This window comes from Parasteatoda tepidariorum, chromosome 3, assembly GCF_043381705.1.
Source record: "Parasteatoda tepidariorum isolate YZ-2023 chromosome 3, CAS_Ptep_4.0, whole genome shotgun sequence".
NCBI lineage: Eukaryota > Metazoa > Arthropoda > Arachnida > Araneae > Theridiidae > Parasteatoda > Parasteatoda tepidariorum.
Window position 1 is genome coordinate 33,890,819 of NC_092206.1, and position 20,785 is coordinate 33,911,603.

The window sequence follows — 20,785 nt, forward strand, 5'->3', positions numbered from 1 at the left end:
ATATAATAATCGACCTAGTCGAAAATATAATTCTGAAAAACTGAAAAACGAAGTTATTTTCATAACTTGCAGGACTAAAGATATTCATTTCCAGTTTTTTTTATATTTCTCATCTTAGGGAGAGATTTTAACATTTTTAATCTACTTTTGTTATTAGGGTCCTTGAATATCCTTATTAAACATGTTAGCATGAATGAATTTAGATGTTAAGCAATACTTGTTGATTAAATAATTAATTTATAAATCGTTTTTAATTAGTTTAATATAGAATTTATTATCGATATTTAGTATATATTTAATATAATATTATTATTTATGTTTAATAATATATGGTTAAAGCATATTTAATATGGAATTTTTTAATTATTATTTTTTACAGTTAAAAAACGTAAACAAAATATTAATTCATACATTGTTATTAATTTGTTTAGTGAGTGCAAAAATTAAGTTCTCAATTAATATTTTAAGGTTTAGTTTATACTATACAAATCACACTAAATGAAAGAGCTGAATTTTGAAATATTAAAAAAACCTATAATTTTTATTTAAAAAAAATTATTGTTTATAAATTAGTGATAGTTAAAATGAATTGTTTAAATTAACTATCTTTGAATAGATAACTTATAAATAATAAATAAAACATCAACAATCGTAAAAATTTACCTAAATATAAATAAATCAAAAATAAACTATCAATATATCAGGAATGGTATTCAGACATTGGTTTCTGATCAGACTTTGGTGAGCCTAGAATGGTTTTTTAACCTCGGCGATATCGTTCTTAATAGGTTTCATAAATATTTTAACAAAATTTTTAAAGCGATTAAGCGATGAGATAATGTTTAAAATAGTTTTAATTTATATAATTAACATTATATGCTTACATGCGAGTAAATCTCACGAATTAACTTAAGATAAACTCACATAACTCTGTACACCTTACCACTAACTTACTTAAACTGTAATTGCTTGGTTCTAGGCATAAGGCTAAGCGAGAATACCCTTACCAGAAAGGCACTGTTGAATCGCGCCTAAGCATCTATTCCCTACAGATTAACTAAAGGCGCCTTCGGAAGATTTAACTTAGCTCCCACATTAAATTCCTCTAAATTGCTCTGAGCTGCACTCAAAGCCCAGGTGGAAGCTCTTTAACCCTGGCTAAATTACTATTCTGATTGAAGTGCTAGCACCGTATTTGTAAATTCTATGAGTTATAAGTACATTATTTATGATATAATGTAGTCAAAGGTATTCAATAATATCGCAATTAAAAGGCTACTACCTGAATTGATTTTGAAAACACTTCTGAGTAATAGGATTTGAACATTGAATCCTGCAGAGTATACTTTGTTAAGATATTTCGCACTATAAAATTTATCTTCGAATAATTAAATAGTGTAATGGAATTAAATTAAATATTTAGAATTTTTATCACATGCACGTGTTTATTAATACTTTTGAATGTTATCGCATTGTTCAGTAAAATGGAAGAAAGAGAAAACTACATAAAATTAACTCTTTTATTGCGTAGTTGTACAGAAAAGGTTTTTCTTTTCTTAAAATATTTAAGATTTGGAAAATGGAAAAATGGCGTAATCATAAAATGAAAAAATAACAGTAGTTGATGAAATAAGATTTTGTGCACTATTTGAAAACCATTATTACATGGAGAAAATAAAGAAGAAATTAGGAAAAAAACTGTTTTACAGTGACTTATTGCTTAAGAGAATATCGTAATATTGAAAAGAGAATATATATATATATATATATATATATATTCTCTTAATTTTGTAGTGAATCGTGTTTGGCATCTAATGAAAAAAAATTCGATTTGTATATCGTAAAAATTTCAAAAGTTTCAGGCTATTTTCTAAGCAGTTTTTTTTTATTTTTNTTTTTTTTTTACTTTTAAAAAGAAACTAAAAATAATATGGGGTTTTCGACACATCTTTTTTGTATCATAAGACAAAATTAAATAAAAAATGGTAATACCTTGTAATAAATGTTTTTATACTGAAATATGATTGCATAAGGAATGAAAACATGTGAAAGAAAAAATGCTTTTTAGGAGGATAATCCCAAACAGTTGNTAAAAATTTCAAAAGTTTCAGGCAATTTTCTAAGCAGTTTTTTTTTATTTTTTACTTTTAAAAAGAAAAAAATAATAAGGGGTTTTCGACACATCTTTTTTGTATCATAAGACAAAATTAAATAAAAAATGATAATACCTTGTAATAAATGTTTTTATACTGAAATATGATTGCATAAGGAATGAAAACATGTGAAAGAAAAAATGCTTTTTAGGAGGATAATCCCAAACAGTGCCGTTGTCATTTTTAATATATCTTGTTTAATAGTACAAATTGAAAGTTGCGAAAAATCCCTTATCATCTTTAGTTTCTTTTAAAGAAGTAAAATAACTACTTAGAAAATTGCTTGAAACTTTTTAATTTTTTAAAATTATAAAATCGGACATTCTTTTTGAGCTGCAAAATACGATTCTCTGCAAAATGCAGAAAAAAAAGTACTATTTTTTCCACGCATGTGAAGAACTATTTTAATTGCTCATATCTTAAGAATATCAATAATTTTGTTAATAACTTTTAATTGCTACAAGAGTTTTGCTTAATTTTGTTGAATATAACTAAATTTTGAGCAAAAAAAACTTAGAACAAAAAAATTAGTTTTTTAATATAAATGCCCATTGATCCATAAATAGTTGAAATTTTGTGCGATAATCGCACATAATAACTAAAATAATTGTTACTAATTGCAAATTAGTTTCCTTAATTTTTAATATAGGGTGTTCAAAAGCGCTATTTTCTATTTATAATTTATTGTAGGTTCCTTAAACCTCTAAAAACTTTATTGAGAAGTATCGTATAATCTAAACTTTTCTAAATTTGCATAATAATTTTTTGAGAAGGATCAATCCGCTCCGATCCCTTACAATTTAATCCGATGCCCCTTGCAATTTTGATCTCTTCCGTTAGAGAGAGTATTAATATAGTATTTGTTTTTATTAAATTACTCCATAAATCGATATCCGAACTCTGAAATGCATGATTCTCAAGGATATAGCTTTATACGACGCAATCTTAAATATGTTTAGCTTACAATTTTTTTAACCGATTTTAACATTTGTATACTGAAGCGCTTACCACAGATGCAGTATTTTTAAATTGTTAATTCAATAGGAATTTGGGGTCTCTTTATTAAATTAAAATTTGACACGTGTTACTTAACAGGACTTGCTTTGTTTGTAACTATTTTTTTTTATTATTTTACCTTTTAATAACGAAGCAAAATTATATCTGAAAATAATACAGATCTGAAAATAAAAATAGATCCGAGATATGATTTATAAATTAGATAAATAATGGTAATTTTGCCTGAATTATTCAAGAAAAAGCGACACCCATTCCAATTAAAAACCCAGGTTCAGATCAAACGGTGGCTGAGCAATTCTTTTACTGCTTTCTTGTTGTACTGACGTGAGTGTCAATACAAAATATTCCTAGTGGTAGGCAGATCATGGGCTAGACTGAACTTGCTAATAGATTAACCCTTTCCTTCTCGCCCCCGTGAAAATGATGGGGTGAGTTTCACCCTCTATTTCTCGCTCCCGTGAAATTTCCGGGCTGGAGTGTTCACCAGAAGCGTGCCAATAGGAATAAAACTAATTCATTTCTTTTGCCCGGAAAACATTTTATTTCTACTTTCACACACCAGATGACAGAACCAGGATATTTTCAAGGTAACTGTAGATAGTTAGTTTATTTTAAACTAGATGTCAGCACTAATCAAATACGTGTATTGGGCAAAATAGGCACTTTTACGACCGTTCCCTAAAAATTAACCTATCGTTACTATTAAGTTACTATTACGTTGGAGAGTTTTGTGGTTTCCCTATCAATGTACCACAAATATTGGTTAGCTTTAATACGTAGGCAAGTTCTTGCAATACTTGATCCAAAAGGTCTTTTAATTGCTAGGTAAATTTCAAGCTGAATGTTACAGTGCTCAATATTATAACCAAACGTTGAAAACTTTGAACCGATGTATGAAAAGTCCATCATACATAGAAAATTTAAGGCTGGAGAAAAATATAGTAATTTAGAATATTTTTGATGGAGATGCCAGGTTCACAGTCACTTGTTTTTCAATCTTGCCTTCCATCCTTATACTTCTTACGTGTTCCTTTTTTTATATAACATCACTTTCTCAATGGATTTATGTACGGAAAATAAATAAAAAATGACATTAAACTCAAAAGAAAAATGACGGCCGCCAATGAATTGAACAAGTCTAAGCACCAGAAAATATTTTAGTAATTTAGCTCTTGAGAAACTGCACATTTCTATTTATCTAAAAAGTCTGATGGGGAGAGCGCTACTCTTCTCAAATTGTTTGTGAGTACATCAATTAGACATTTAGAATATGAAAATATAACCATGATTAATTTAATAAAAAAAATATATTAGAGGCTCTAACTTCAAAATCCTGTGGTATTTTATTTGGTTTGGTTAACGAAAATATTTGATTTAAGCGAAAATATTTGATAGTCATTTTTACTTTACTGACTTTAAACCATTGTGATTTATTCTACAAATAATTACTGAAGACTAGTTTGAATGCGCTCGTTTTTTTTATTAAAACTATAGTACCTTATACCTTTGGGTAACTTATATCCGATCCTATCTGGAGTTAAGAGAAACCTACAAAAATATCTTAGGGGTCACTCAGCCCCTTTCCATCATTCTAGGCATACGGTTCTACATTTACGTTTCTAAAAGACTGACACTTGGAAGATTGAAAATGCGCTTATGTTGCATCAAATAATGGAAATTAAGAAATTCTCATTACTTTTGGTAAATTAATATTTTTTTTTAAATTATGGAGCAGGGAAAAAAAACGAGAGGTTTCCAAAAGGCCCCATCCTTAATGATTCAGTAAACAATGTGCAGAAAACTGGTAGTTACTCATGGGATTTATATTCTTTATACTAAGAGTGAATTCAGAGAATATTTGATTAATACAAAGACAACGTCTAGTTGCTCTTATTCCATCGACCCTTCCTTATTGTTAGTCTAACCATGGGGGCTTTCGAGGTTTTCTTCTCTGTGTAACGTAAATGCGAGCTGCCTCCACTAAAGTAAATTTCACCTATACTTGAGCAAGGAATTCCCCCGTCTCCGGTATTTAGTTCAAAATTACAAGGATATGGAGTTAAACTTTGATTGTAGAAAACTCAAAATTGGATCGGCTGTTCGTGACAGTTATGAATTTAAAAAAATTAAAAAAAATTATAAAAAATATATTAAGTAACAGAAAATTTTGAACAATGTATGCAAAATTTTTCTGAATTCAAAAATAAATAATGACAGTTACTAAATTTTCTCTTGGCAAGATATCGAGGAAATTTTTCCAAGTAAACAAAAGAAATATTCGAAAATATCCTATGATTACTGGTCTGCTACTTTTCCAGACTTTCCGATTCAAAATATAGATCTTTAAGTTTTCCAAAATATTGTGTACTAGTTCTTTCAGAAAGACCATAATTATACCGAGTTACATTCCCAGATCCCAACAGGAACACGGGGTATTGTGGCATAAGAACGACTGCGAATAAATATGGCTATAAAAGTATGAAAGTTCCTTTCTTGAGCTTGTTCTTACTATTCCTGTCTTTTAGAATAAAAAAAAAGTATAGCCTCTCATCTTCAAAAAAGACGCGTTTTTTATTTCGTCCATACTTTCCTCTACTATATGTTCAGAAGTTGAGAAAGAGACCAATCATTGAGTCCTTGTAACAGAGAGAGATATACCCGAGTCGTGGTCCCGCCGCTCTTCAATCCCGCTCTCCATCCTCATTTTTCTTATCCCCGTACCCCTTTTCTTGCTTTTTTCCCGATCTTTTTCTCTTCAACCATCTTCTCAAGATATATACTTTTTTATTTCTTAGTCTGCCGGTTTCATTCGATTCCTGGTTTGAACAGGGTTCAGCAGAACTCCTCCCCTCTATCAGCAAGGAGAATCTTCTACAATCACATGTTCCCATCTTGCAATAGCACCCGAGTACTCCTAGTAGGAGATATCTGCTTTTTCTCCTACTCTTTTCTCCTCCTTCTTTTTATAGATATATTACGTGTATTTATTTTCCTTCTCTCCCTATTCACAATCTTTTATTTCCGTTTTTTTCTTACCACTTTTTATTCCCCTTCAACGGTTTTCAAGTAAAAAGCGGATTTATCCTGGAATAGGGTTGATGGTACGAAATAAGGAAGAAAAAAAAGCCATGCTTATCCAATAGTCTATTTAAGAAGTGGGGAAGTTGTCCGATGTTGGAAGAAAAGGAGGCCGGACGGACAGAAGCATCGTCATAAAAGTGAGATGCAGCTATCGAATTCCGAAGACACAGCACGCTTCAATTTAAGAATCTTTTCACCCTGAATGCGTGTGAAATACTTCGAGGAACGACGAATGAAGTGCAAGAAATTAAACCAATAAAAAAAGGAACTGGATATCAAATCTCTTTTTATTTCGAGTTTTATCTAGCGTTTGAAGAAGTTTAACAAATGTTTTTGAATTTGTGAGGATGCGACGGATGGCCTATAAATTAATGATGGGTAATTAGTTTAGTGAATTGTTTCATAACGAACTATTCTTTCATATTACGTAATTAAACTTTAATTAAAAGCTACTACTCAAAGGATAAAATTTGGAAAACTGCAGAGATGTAAACAAATTTATTACTTAAAAATTGAAGGACGCATCTTAAAATTATAATTACGAGGTTGGAAGCAGTTTTTCACAATTTATTTCGAAAAAAAAGTTATTTTACCCTGCAAGAACCTGTCAACAAGAGTTAATGGGCAAGGTGGAGAGATAGTTAATAATTATCGTATGTAAAAATTTATTTATTGGCATTAATTTATTGAAAAAAATAAGTTTTATTGACATTTGCTAGTGAAATATTCGAGGTTCAAATTCCTATCTGCAACTTTTCTTTCATTTTAATATTCAATATTGACAAATATTTATAAAATATATCGTGTGTGTGCCAAAACCATATATTCAGCCATATATTCACCATACATTCAAAATAAATTCAGCGCGTGATATTCCAAATAGGGCAAAAGCCCCACATAGGGCCCCAGTGTTTAACCCTTAAGTATGTCTAGTACTTATTTTATCGATCCACTGAAGGGATAAAAGGCAGAGTCAACTTTGTCCGTTCCGACGACACTACCTCGGATCTGTGGCAGAGAGTGCGAAACGCCAATACTTAGCCATGGGGTATCAGAGATTTTGTCACCACTGGATTTAATTTGATCAAAATAATGAACTCTGATGTAAATAGTAGTGCAATATAATAGCAAATATTATCAAATTCAATATTCAAAATTATATAAATATTGTCAAATTTAATATTTCCACATATCATCGAAATTAATTGACTAAGCAATATTTTTTGTAACCATGCGAACGTGTTAATTGTAATTGAAAGCTGAAAATTTTATTATTACAATCGAAATCCGATATTGATAAAACTGTATAATTTTTTTTAGAATATTACTGATTCAGAAATAATTGAATATATACAAATTATGCATACTTGAATATGAGGAAAATATTAACAAATGTAAACGAATGAAATAAAATCAATGCCTTGACTTGATTTTAATCAGAATTTAAATATTGTAAAATATGCACTCAGTTATGATGAATATGTTTAACATTTATGAAATCGGAACTAATATTAATAATACGATAACGTAACAAATATTTTTGTTATTGATTGGAATTTACTCTAATATAATATCTCCGGTGATCTTCAGAGCAAGAAAAACCTACACGTGAAGTGGCTCACCAGCCATTATAAATTTAATTCATTACACAACAAGATTATTTTGAATAACTGTTGTTACTGTTATTTAAATGTTCGTTTCAGGAATATTTTATTTCAGTTATTTTATAAACGGAAATAATTTAGTTAAATTTGATAGAAAAGTTAAAGAAAATAACGACTGTTAGAAGAATCTAAAATTTATTGTTGTACTCGTTCTAGTGAGTTAAATCGTAATTTTTGCTACATTTGCTTGGAATTAAATCAGTGCACTTTTATTGTTTTATGTAGAGGTATTTGAGTCTCTAAAACAACTTCTAATGAAACTTCTGAAGCATTCAATAAGAAAATTAATTTAAAGAAGTTTCATAAAAATAAGGTATAAATACAATTATTTTCAAGCAAAATCGTAACAGCTTTCAACAGCTTCTTATAAGCATTTTAGGTTTTTTTAGATGTATTTTAAGCGCGTTTCAAAAAAAAATATTTTTAAATATAAAGCTTAATAAGCATCTGTTTTTTATAATAGTTTTAAATCAGGAAATCAACAATTATCCAACTGAATGCGTTCATGCTTTTAAAAATTATTTCCTTTCCATACAACATTACACTCAGCGATATATATTTCAAGTTCATTTCTGCTTATTTTTTTTAAAACGAAATATATTATAATTAAAAAATAAAAACTCATTTAGAATAGTAAGGGGAAATGTTTCATTAAATAGTATTCGTTTCTCGAATTATCGTTATTTGTTTTGGAAAGCTTTTTTTTACTTATTTTTTATCATTTTTTCATTAAAAACAATAGGTAAGAAAACGATATCAAATAAGGACATAAATACTTTTAAAAGTTTACATGAATACCATAAAAATAAACGAATAAGAAAAATAAAAAATAAAAACTTGATAATTTTGTTCTGAACAAAACAACTTTAAAGACATTCGTTTAATAAAAACAATCATAGTGATGCGTTCATTACAAACTATTTCGTCTATCGAATCTTAACCATTTATTTCTGCCCTCTTTTTAAAACCTTGTAAAAGAATCAGTTCAGCTGGTTTATTTCGGTTAAAACAACAAATGCCACTTCAGATTGAAGAATAAAGTTTATTTCACCTTGGTGAGAAATTAGATTCGCTTGCTAAATTCAGTGACGCAATTTTCTCTACAGCAGACATTACTGTCTTCACCATGGCATGTCGAGTGTCCAAATCTAATGAAAAGGACGCATTATTAGTTTTAAATCAGAAATGGAAAGGAAAAAGTATCCTTATTTCATTAAAATATAGTATGCTCACTTTAATGTATTAAAATTGTGTTCTGTAATTTTTTTAAAAATAATTTTATATATATATAATTTTATATAAAATAAAATAGCAACTGTTTTGTTGGAATAAAATCTGTTCAAATTTTGCTGGAATAAAACAAGAAAAAAAAAGATGAAAATCTCAAAGTTTATAATCATAGCTTTCAGTACAAAACTATTATTATCTCGGATGATTGTTTCTACTTCAAGCAAACAAGGAATGGTTATACCCCAATATCCTATTCATATCCGTTTTATATCCGGCATTTACCAGCTAACCCAAGTCTGAGTTTACGACTATCAATTCTGTATCCTTGTAATTTTGAACCTAATCCAGAAGACAAGGAATTTCCTGGATCAAGCATTGGGACAAACTAGTCTTCATGCTAGACTTTGTGATAGTACTATCTCTTATTTTCGTTATATGGGAAGGAAAATGACAAAAACATGTCATGGTTACTCCAACAGTATGGGGAGTAACCATGATCCATTTTCCATTGAGGATATTTTACGTCAGCACTGTGGTCGGTGTGAGCCTGGAGCAGAAATCACATCTCGCTAATATTATTAAATATATAATCAGATCAGCACTGCCTAACACGTCCACTTAGAACACGCAATTTCGCTTAAGTTTTGCGTTGAATAGCCTATTCTGGATTCTGTACAATCAAACTCAACATACGATCCAATCTAATAGAATTACAGATTATCACGAGCTATTATATTATTATTTACGAATGTGTTCTTCCTTTAAAAAGAGACTTGAATACAATCCTAATAATTAAATAAATTGCTACAACATTCAAAAAATTTCTTCGAAAATTACTTAATAATTTCTAATTACTTAACATTTTTACATTTGAACTGTTTACTCTTTATGCTTTCATATATCTTACAAGAGGTGTTAACACAATTGTTCGAATATATAACATATGTATTATTCCCAAGCCATTAGTTACTATTGTGGCCTAAAAAATATAAATTTATCCTTAAAAAATGATTAATATTCTTGTAAGAAACTATTTTTACATTTTTTTACCAAGTGTCATTGTTATCTTAGCTTTGATGATTATATGATTTATGAGTCAAAATAAATAAATATTAACTTATAATAGTAATAAAAGTACAATAAAAAATATGAAATAAAAAAATTTTTTGGTAGTCATTATCTTGAATGTTTCTTACTTTTATCGACCTATTCAGATATTTTTTCTTGGTGTGATGTGTTTGCTTCTTTGAAAGAAATAGCTTTGTAAAGTGCCACGGGGTATTGTCCCTGGAAATGAAAAGATCCTTATAAATCTGATAAGAAGCCACAAACTCTTTGTCCTCTTTCTACTAAGAAAGAGAATCGACAGCCAAAACAAATCTTTCCGTTGCCAAATATCTGCAACAAAAAATCATGTTTATTTTATCGTGCTGATGGGAAAATAATGCGGTGTTATAATCATTCAAATTTGCAAAAAGTTATTGTGACAATACTCAAAATTAGTCGTTATTACTTCTATTAAGATATATGTTAGAATAATTTGTTTTATAACTGTTATAGATTAGATATTAATTCTTGCTAAGACAGGTTTCTGATTGTCACATAACAATAATTTTGCAAACCTGTAAGACTCAGTTTCTATTTATTTCTTCACTTGAGACATGCTAAAAATTTTAAACACTAATTATGTCCTTGTATAATTATTTATATTTCAGATTCACACTTATTCATTTCTTAAAACAGATTTCCGTTTTAATCTCCTGAATAGCTTAATCTTCTTCTGTTCAATTCTTTAAATTTTCAGATGCTATATTAAATTTATATTTTAATAAGAATAAATACTTTAACCTGTAGCCCTAAGAATCACAGAGTGAATGAAAACTGCAAACTAGGAATTTGTTTTTTCAATTGGGAGGTTTTGTTTTTCCCTCGCTTCGTTTAACGTCTCTCATGATTGCTTCTCAGTCATCATTGTTTATTTTTTTCAAAGTCGATACTTTTTTAAAAAAGAAACATAAATCACTTCGAAATAAATTATATAACTATTATGATTTTAAGTAAAAGAATTTTAATAAAATGAATGCAGAATGCTTGTTACAATAAAAATTAAATAAAAAAAATTATCAACGACATGTAACTATGATCATATATCATTCGGAATGGTTTATATCTCACTTGGATTAATTATTTTAGCTTTAAAAAAAATTATATTTTGATTGAAATAGTTTTTTTTGATAACTTTAAAGCTGGCAAATCCTGATTGGTAATTTAAATAACATTAAACTACTACTTTACTAATAAACTATATGTTTTTTCCTCTCTTTTCTTTGTTTCCTCTCTACCATCATGATATGTTAAATATATTTTTATTCATACATATTAATTTTAATTAGTAAAGACAAAGAGCTTTATTGACTATATTTATAATTAAAAACTATTACATAAAAACTATATTTATTCTTAATTACTTCCCCAGTTCCAAAAGGAAGTCTGATTCATAATAATAAAAATATATGCCAAATGCCGCATAAATATACATATATACCATGTATATAATAAAAAATATCGTACATTACAGATAGGATTAAAATAATCTCATCTTAGACATTTAAGTAACTTTTAATGGTGAGTGGGTTAACAATATTTGTCGTTGCAAAGCATTATAAGTAAACTGTTTTAGTCCCATACATAATACGCCACATTTTTAATAAGGAAACATATATAGCATTTTTTAAAAATAAAATTTAGGTATTCATGTACAAATATATAAATAACTTCTTCAACATTTTCTAAGAAATTTCATTTCAGATTTCTCTTACAAACAGCTGACATTTATGCATGAATAAAAAGAAGCTAGTAAGTCAACAACCAACTAGAGTTGTTTTCAAAAAATGTTGCTTTGACCTATAATATAAAAAAGGGCATATATTCCATACTTTATATCCATCGGGAGTAGCAAGTTGTATACACTGGAAAGAGTTGCTTTTGCAATTCGATTTTTTTTATTAGAATCTGAATAAAGTAAGGGTAGCTTAATGTCTTCCGTATTGAAGCTAAGAAGAGATATATTAGTTTTTATGTATAATACTTAGACCATGCATGACTTAATACTTGACTTAAAAACGATGGGGAAAGGTTATAATATTTCTTTTTCTAAAAAGAAGGTAGTTCTGTAAGACACGGGATGACACCAAATAATAACGATAAAAATAGGTTTTAAGAAAATATTATTTATTAACCCGGCTAAAAATAAGCAGCTGAAATTTTAAAAAAAATGCAGTTTGAAGACTGGGAGGATTTTGCCGATTCTGATACATGATTTTGGTGGTGAAGGAACTGCAAAATTTCTACAGTTTGTAAATTACAGTAATCAGAAATATGCAATTATATTAATCTAAAACTTTCTTCTATAAATGAATAGTTGCATTGACACAAGAGTCAGACAATGGACATTGGAGTTGGGTTCTGGTTGAAATTTTTAATGTAAACAGTGGAGTGTGGCATAAGTAACCAGCGATCCATTTATAGTGATGAATGAGTAATAAAAGACGTTTTTAGTGCTAAGCAGCTCTATGGTGCTGCCATCTATGCGCGATTGATAATTTCATATTCATAGAGTCCAGGGTCAACGATTGGGGAGTTTTAATATAAAAACTCTTCATGCTGTAAGGAATAGAGGGAATATTGCAGTTTTAATACTGGGATTCAAATCCCCGTTTAGCCGTTCGTGAAGTCGAAATACTAGTCCTCTCAGCAATAGTATGTACCCTATTACGAGTAAATAAGTTTCTTCATTAGAGGTGTCTGATTGGCACTGAAGAAATTCTGGTTGTGTGACAATATTAGCTGTAAGCAGTCAATAAACAATTTTTCTAACAATTTAGAGTTTTAATATAATCTTTTTATGGTTATTGGCCAGTTTTTGTTGAATAAGGTAAAATAACAATTAAATAAATTCTTCATGTGTGTAAGGAATAGAGGGAACATTGCAGTTTTAATACTGGGAATCAAGTCCCCGTTTAGCCGGTCGTGAAGTCGAAATGCTAGTCCTCTCAGCAATAGTATGTACCATATTGCGAGTAAATAAGTTTCTTCATTAGAGGAGTCTGATTGGCACTGAAAAAAATTCTGGTTGCTTGACAATATTAGCTGTAAACAGTCAATAAACAATTCGTCTCACAATTTACATTTTAAATATAATCTTTTCATGGTTATTGGCCAGTTTTTATTGAATATGGTAAAATAACAATAAAACAAATTTTAATTTAACCGATTTTTCTGTGAAATGTATAACAACACAAAAGTCAATTTGCATCTCCTGTGTTGTTCGCCTTAGCTTTTGGATTTATCGTTCGTTTTTTAAGCTTTTGAAACATGTTTTAAGAACAGCCGGTTTCATAACTCTCATGCTCATTAAGGTTCAAACAAAAATTCTAAAAAACATATATTTAATCCAAGGTAGTTGAAATATCGAAAGATAACACTGCCATAATAAAGCCAACCCCCCAAAATCAATATTAGGTTTGAAAATATTAGGTGATCACGAATCGTCAACAAGACTGTGAGAATTAGTATAACCATGTAACTGAAACATATTTGCAGTAAGAATCTAAATAATATTGAGTTATAAATAGATTTTTGTTTTCGATTAGAAGCGACAGTGAATTAATGAGTTTACATTAGTATTGAAAAAAAAATTAGCCGTTATATTGATCTATAAAAAAGGAATAAAATATTTTATGATCGCTTTTATAAAAAAACTGACTAATAGATTTAATTTAAATATAATTTATTAATAGCAATTAGAAAAATAAGTTTCAGTAATTATAGAAATGTTAAAAGGTAGGAAATATGTAATGATTATTGTGGCATCACAAGGTGTATTTGAATAAATTATACAACTAAATTACAACTAAAGATTACTTATAAAAATTGTTTCATGGCAACAGCAAGAAAACTAGAGTAATTTTACAGCTGAGATTGCATTAAAAAATATTTACAGTTTACTGTGGAATAATTTCAAAAATACTTTACTTCTTTTAAAAAATTATAGTACATTTCTAGCTTTGGGTCGCTTTATTTATTTTTAACTGCTATTATTATATTCAACAAAAGAGTAAGTTTAAGATTTGTTTGAGTCATTCCTGCACTTAAGTGAATCAAAGAGTTCAATTTATTTTTGTAAACAATTTTTCCTACGTTTTAGTTTATATCTTTATTTTACTCAAGCTGCTGATTCTGAAAAAAAGCTGATGTGACAGAATTTATTCCTGATAATAAATTATTTTTACTTTTTCTCTACGCATGAATTTGATTTCTTTCAAAATATTTAAAATAAGAAGTATTATATACGGTTGAAGTTACTCCCATTCATTAAATATTTTTAATAACGCTATGCAGTTTTAATTATGTTGGTGAGTCTTATAAAGAAGAAAAGTAAATTTATAATTATAAATTACAGATATTGAAAGTAGTCCAAAAAACTTGAAAATAATCTGAAATTTGTTTGAATAGTAAATTTTCGATATTTGGTGTATGGAAAGATATGTTTCGGTGGCAGAGAGTACATTAGAATGTCTTAATGCTTTTTATGAGTAGAAAATTCAAGGAAACTTTCTCTTATACTTTAATGATATTCAAATTTTATGTAGAAGAAGAAAAAAACACTCCTTGGGTACAGAAAAAAAGTCTACGCGTGTCATCAGCAGTTCAAAGGCAACAATAATAATTAGCAATAAATTTAAATTGTTTTATGCACGCATTAGATTTGCCAGAGCAATGATACCCCTCGTATAGACGCTAGGAATACAAACAATTGGGACATATACAATATAGGATACAACAAACTATATAACGATGAAAGAATGCCTGCAAGAACATGTATTTAAAACGTAAACTCAAAATTGAAAAGTTGAACCTGTATTTAAAAGTAGTTTTAGAGAATAAAATATTTTTAAAACAAAATTAATATCAATGTCCCTTTAGCTTGTAGATCTAAGCTATAAAAAGTTTTTTCTCTCCCATTTATTGATTTTATATAACCGATAAAACCAATAATGCATTTCTAAACCCCATGGAAATTTGTTTGGGATAATAACTTCAAACCATGCATAGTTTATTTTCGAAAACTATTTTTAATTTTCATTGGGTATTGTACACAATCACAAACTTAAAAATCCTATTTTAATGGCTACATTTTACGAAACTCGCGCGTCCAAACATTTATGATTACTTAATCAATAGCAACATTCCCTGTCTGAAAGAATTTCAATGTATCCAAACAATATACATCATGTTTCTGTAATCCTTCTTTAATGAGTTTGTAGGAATTTCTCCGCTAGAACTACTCCGTGATTAAAATTAGGGAATTCTTCAACTCAGGAAATTCCCTGTTGACTTTTCGTTTCCCTGTGCCCTCAAGGGCTAGGTCAGCGTTTGACCACAACTGACGTGATGGAACAAACCATCCAGACACTTCCTAAATGGAACAATAACATGGACTCACAGAGCTGTGACGAAATCTACACGTCCTCAGTAATCTAAAACGGCGATGAATTCATCCGGGTACCTGAAAAGGATCCCTGCTTATTTAGTATTAACGAGCTGACTTCTATTCCTCAGAGTTGGGCTTCGTGATACGTTTCAACGATCGGAACTATAATTAAATTATCTTTCATTTCCCCCGCCCACCTCTTCCTGAAGCATACGAATGAGCCGGAGACCGAAACTCGCATATAGTGATGCTATTAGCTAACCAAATTTTCGTTTAAACTGCTGCTTTGATAAATAACGCTAAACAACGACTGAGAATTTGATTGCGGGTGAGAAACCATTCCATTGGGAATTAATTTCCGACTCTACTTTTCCATTTCAGCGCAAAATAGAATAACAAATGCACATATCCTTGCTTAACGTGTAGCGAATGCTGGCATTAGTTACAGAAACTTTGTAAAAAGAAAATTGAATTGGAAAAGACTGTTTGAATTAAACAGTGAAATTAATCTCCGATTGCCCTAAAGGCAGATTGCAGACTTCGGAGAATGTGTTACTGCATATTCAATGAAAGATTAAAAAAGGAAATATTTGTCTTGCTTTAATTTTTTTTTTTTGAGACCTGATCTAAAAGTGTATAAAATAGTCACAATATTCGATTTTTTATAAAATTCTATCTTATAAATGCTTAAGGTATATTTAAGATTATTTAATTGAATTTTTAGAGAAAAAAGAAATATGCACTCTTAGACAATCAGCCCTGTGCCATTTAAGCCCACATTTAATTTATTTAAATTCTCAGTAAAACCACTTCAGAGTGGATCAATAATATCGGAAAAGAAAACGAAGTCCTCCCAAAATAAGCGTTGTCTTCCTAGAAAGTCATGGAGGTTACGGCTCAGTAATATCAATATCAACTAATATCAACCCGCATTTGCTTTACATAGAGAGTAAGACCACGAGAACACCTGCCACGGTTAGCCTGATGGCAAGGGGACTCTGTCCCATGATCCGTCTACAACTGAGGATATTTCATGTCAGCACTGTGGTCGGTGCAAGCCGGATGCAGAATTCGTATCGACTGGGATTCGAGCCCGTTTCACTCTTAGACAATCAGCCCTGCGCCATTTTAGCCCACATTTGATTCATTTAAATTCTCAGTAAAACCACTTCAGAGTGGATCAATAATATCGGAAAAGAAAACGAAGCCCTCCCAAAATAAGAGTTGTCTTCCTAGAAAGGCATAAAGGTTACGGCCCATTAATATCAATAACAGCGGCAATATGGTGGCAATGCAGTTAGTGTTGAGCACCGGCCGCATTAATTTCCGTTAGATACTAGCATCCATCAGCCAGAGACAGGGTGGAGTTTTATGGGTTTACGACCCAATTTTATGTGTTTACGACTACTAATGTTCAACTCCGGAGCCTTGTAATTTTGAACTCAATCCAGAAGACAAGGGAACTCATGGATTAAGTATTGGGAGAAATTTGCCTTCGTGGAGGACTTTTTGATGGAGCTAACCCGCATTTGCGTTACATGGAGAGGAAGACCACGAGAACACTGGCCACTGTTAGTCTGATGGCAAGGGGACTCTAACCCATGATCCTTCTACCACTGAGGATATTTCACTGTGGTCGGTGCTAGTCGGATGCAGAATTCGTATCGACTGGGATTCGAGCCTGTTTCGCCGCATTGGAAGGCGAGCGCTCTATCCCCTGAGACATTGCGGATCATGTGCAATCATTGTTAAATTTTGACACCTTGAACCATAATAAAGTGAAAATGGCTTAAATCGCTCTAAGATAAACCACGCTTTCGTACAGCGTGAGCAATAGTATTATAACAAAAAGTTTAAAAAAGATGATATTACGGATAAACCTATCACCATGTTTTGGTTCAGGCGACTCCTACCTGGGTATTTTCGTTAAAATGGGTATTTTCCTAATTTATTTAAAATAGTACCGCTGTCCTAACTTTTCACTCAAGCTGATACCAATCGGTCTAAAAGTTTTTTTCACTGACAGTTCTTATCTTCTTTTCACTAATTAAGATTCCGATAATATGACAATTATTCTCAGTGATATAATCCCTGTGCAATCACTGCAAAATATTAACAATTAAAATCATAATAAGGTTAAAACTGTATAAACCTCCTATGGTGTTAAATGGAGCCATATTGTCGTATAGTCAGCGCTATAATATGATGAAAGCAAGCTTAAATGCGATAGTATTGATGTTTATGCTGATATATTTTTACGATGGATTAATGTTTTGACTGATGTATTCAAAATGGCTGACTGGTCTAATTCCTCACTCAAGCTAGTACCATTCACTCTGGAGGTTTTTCATAATGACAGTTTTCATATGGTTTTCAAAATTTTTTATTATTATAACATGACAGTAATTCTCAGAAATTTAAATATTGTGCAATTCCGGTTAAATATTGACACTTTAATCCGTAATAAGTTGAAAATAACGCAAATATTTTTAAGATGTAAACTTGAACCATATTTTTATACAGTTAGAACTATAGAATCACGAAAGCAAGTTTAAGAAATATGATAAGCCTAGCGATTAAACCTAGTACGATGCTTTGCATCAGCAGACTCCTAAATTTCTAATTGTGTATTGTCGTTAAATTGTGTATTTACGTTTTTACTGATATATTCAGAATAGTGCCGAATTCCCTAACTTCCAATACAAGCTAGCACAAATCAGACTAAAGGATTTTCACAATGACAGTTCTTATACGGTTTTCACAAGTTATGATTACGATAATGCGGTAGTAATTCTCAGTGATATAACCACTATGACATCACGGAAAAGTATTAAAACGTCGAAACACAATAGTGTGAGAACAGCTGAAAGCACGTTTAAAAAGTACCATAATATGGATAAACCTGATACTATGATTTGGTTCAACGAACTCTAAATTTTTAATCTGTATAGTATCATTAAATAGTATATTTATTTTCTTGCTTTGATATTTTTATAGAAAATGAGATGAATAGTGACTTTTGAGGTGAAAAATAGCAAAGTCTCTGTTTGTTCTTTATCGAAATAAAATTGATACCACATATTTCTCTCCTTAAAAATGTCATCCACACAAACTTGATAAAACAATATACATTTTGACTCTGACATGAAACATACTTCATTTCTTCCACAAATAAATTTTGAATGCAGCAGGAAAGCGGGGTATCAATCTTAAAAACTGTCCTGAGAATTTTTACTTTATTTATTCATTTGCAAATTGCTTTGGATGAATATTTTTTCAACACCAAATAAATGTTTCCCTATTTTGCCTGAAAATTCTTAGGAAATGCACTTGTTATATAGTAACGCGAAACGTGAATTATTTTTGTATCATCACTTAAAATTTTAAGAGCGCATACAGATGTTCAATTTTTTTTTCAATTTAGTAAATAATGTGGCAATTTTTTGAAAGAGTTAAAGACTCCATCTTTTCTAAAATTGATTTTGTTAAATAACATAAGTTTTAGGTACTTTACTGGGTCTTTTAGGAACTTTACAATATAAAATGTGTACATTTTAAGTGTCTTTTCTTTGTTACGAAAAAGCTTTGCTTTTAAAGTAAAGGGTGGCTAATACCAAATTGAATACGAACTGTCCAAAAAACATAAATGTATACGCTTTACGAATCCTTTTTATTCCTTCAAGCACTGACTCTGGGTGAAATTATACTGTAATTTACTTGTTACACACTTTCGTCTATTAAATAATGTGGCGAAAACTGTTTATTATCTTTTTTATTTAAAACAGCATTCATCTATAAATGCGGAAAAATCCGGAACAATCACTCGACAGATTGAAACTTAAAAGAATTTTGATAGATCATGCTCGTTACCGTAAAGGAAACTTTCACTTCGTAAAAAAATCTGATTATTTTGATTATTAATTTCATCAAATTTGTATACCTATTTATTCATAAAATTTTTACCTTTGTTATGAGAAAAATATTTGTGATCTCAATCACAATATTTATTTATATAAAATTTTAAAGGAGACCTCGAAATCGCAATTAAAATAGTGAAAAAAAATATTTTTGAGCATAAGTGTGGTATTCGCGTTTGAAGATTCTAATAAATTTTCAGCTTCAGAATTATTCACTTCTCTAAAGAATTTTTCTATAGCTATTACTGTTTAGTTTTCGCTAGTGTAATAGTGATGACAAATATATAATTATATCCCTGATAATAATATAATAAGTATAATTACTAATTTTCAATGATAAATTTCAAATGCATATTTATTAAACTAATTATTTTATTTTTTTACAAAAATGCATAGATAAAATTTAATTTTTTAAAAAATTGCTGTTTGGCACTCTTATTTTAAATACCAGATTCTATTACGTCACTTTCCATTTATAAGCGTTTATAAGTTGGCAAAGAGGTTCACTCTATTCTCTGTAGCAATAGATGATTCGCTGTATAATTTAAGGTTTTATTCATAATTGAATTTTTTTTTTAGTATTCTCTAGAAAATTCTAACGTGTCTTTTCTTTTTCCATTTTAATCGCAATTCGCTATTGTCGATGGAAACATGAGCAACTGTATTCTCTGTTTGCTAAAAGAGCTTTAATAAACCTGATCTACTGTCCGAATTAATCTCAATATTTTTCCTGCGACAGTTATCTATTTTCTCGCGTGTTTATAGATATGTTTCGGTAGCCGTTGCATTTAGTTTGCAAAGACGGCGCTAATTTTCCAAAAAGTCTGATCTAATGCATACAATCTTCATCCCATCTACTTTTTTACACTTTTGAAAGTATTTGTTTTGCAGTATACTATTTTATCAATGTATTTTATTTTTAAGGTATATTTGCAGTGCGTATTTTATCATTTGATCAGTTTTCCGAAAAACTACAACCTTTGTTCTTTCGGGCCTTATGCCATTAAATCTTAGTTTCAATTTATTCATTCTTATATCTTAAAATTAACTAACAATAAATGTATAAAGTTTAAGCATGGTGACAAAATGAATTCAATATTATTTAAATACACATAATGAGGGGGACAACATACCAATATTTTTTCCCTTTTAGAATATATTTAACATTTTAAAGCACATGCCATCGCTTTATTATAATTATATAAATATATATATAGAGAAATAAAGAAT

General features: G+C 29.7%; 1 protein-coding gene and 1 long non-coding RNA gene across 2 annotated transcripts in view; one reads left to right on the plus strand and one right to left on the minus strand.

Moving 5' to 3' along the window:
* The window catches only part of LOC107452480 (lachesin), a 174,054-nt gene that overhangs the window by 12,891 nt on the left and 140,378 nt on the right, over positions 1 to 20,785 (plus strand). The gene's annotated exons all lie outside the window — the stretch shown is intronic.
* Positions 8,878 to 20,785, minus strand: part of LOC122268816 (uncharacterized) — a 25,604-nt gene continuing 13,696 nt past the window's right edge. Inside the window, exons 2-3 of the long non-coding RNA XR_006224698.2 lie at positions 10,342 to 10,432; positions 8,878 to 9,063 (exon numbers count right to left, since the gene is read on the minus strand). This is a non-coding gene — a long non-coding RNA (uncharacterized lncRNA). The remainder of the gene's footprint in view (positions 9,064 to 10,341; positions 10,433 to 20,785) is intronic.